An 874-nucleotide genomic window follows, 5' to 3' on the forward strand; every position below is an offset into this window, starting at 1 on the left:
TGGTAGTTTTCTCATAATTTCTGTTTCTATAATTCCCTCGGCTGGTGTTTTCTTTATTTTCTCTGTTTCAGTTTTCAAGTCCTGAATAGTTTCTTTCATATGTTTGATTTCTTTTACTTGATTTTCTTTAAGGGTTTGATGATGTCTTCCAATTTTTTGTTTATCTTTTCCTCCATTTCTTTGAAGGAATTTCTCATTTCCTCTTTAAGAGTTTTAAACATTCTCTTGAAGTTATTTTTTAGGTCATTTTCTTCTGTTTCTTCAATATTTGATTGTTCAAGTCTTGCTGTTGCAGGCAGTGATAGCGCATGCCTTTACTTGGGAGGCAGAAGCAGGTGGATCTCTGTGAGTTTGTGAACAGCCTGATCCACAAGAGCTTGTTCCAGGACAGGCTCTAAAACTACAGTGAAATCCTTTCTCGAAAAAAGAAAAAAAAGAACTGCATGCCGGGTGGTGGCAGCTCATGCCTTTAATCCCAGCACTCTGGTGTCAGAGGCAGGCGTATCTCTGTAAGTTCGAGGCAACCTGATCTACAAGAACTAGTTCTAGGACAGGCACCAACTACAAAGAAACCCTGTCTCAAAAAAAACAACAACAACAAAAGTCTTGGTGTTATAGGGTCTCTAGAATTTACTGGTGTCGTGTTGCTCTTTGTGATGTTGCCTGTGTTTGTTGTAATAGGGAGCGGCGGGGCTGCGTCCCTGGCACCCGGCCGCCCACATGGCTAGCTTATGCCCCGAAATAATTACATGGAAACTGTACTCTTTTAAACACTGCCTGGCCCATTAGTTCCAGCCTCTTATTGGCTAGCTCTTACATATCGATCTAACCCATTTCTAATATCCCTGTAACACCACGAGGTGTCTTACCAGGG

Source organism: Microtus ochrogaster, linkage group LG1 (assembly GCF_000317375.1).
Source record: "Microtus ochrogaster isolate Prairie Vole_2 linkage group LG1, MicOch1.0, whole genome shotgun sequence".
Classification (NCBI taxonomy): domain Eukaryota; kingdom Metazoa; phylum Chordata; class Mammalia; order Rodentia; family Cricetidae; genus Microtus; species Microtus ochrogaster.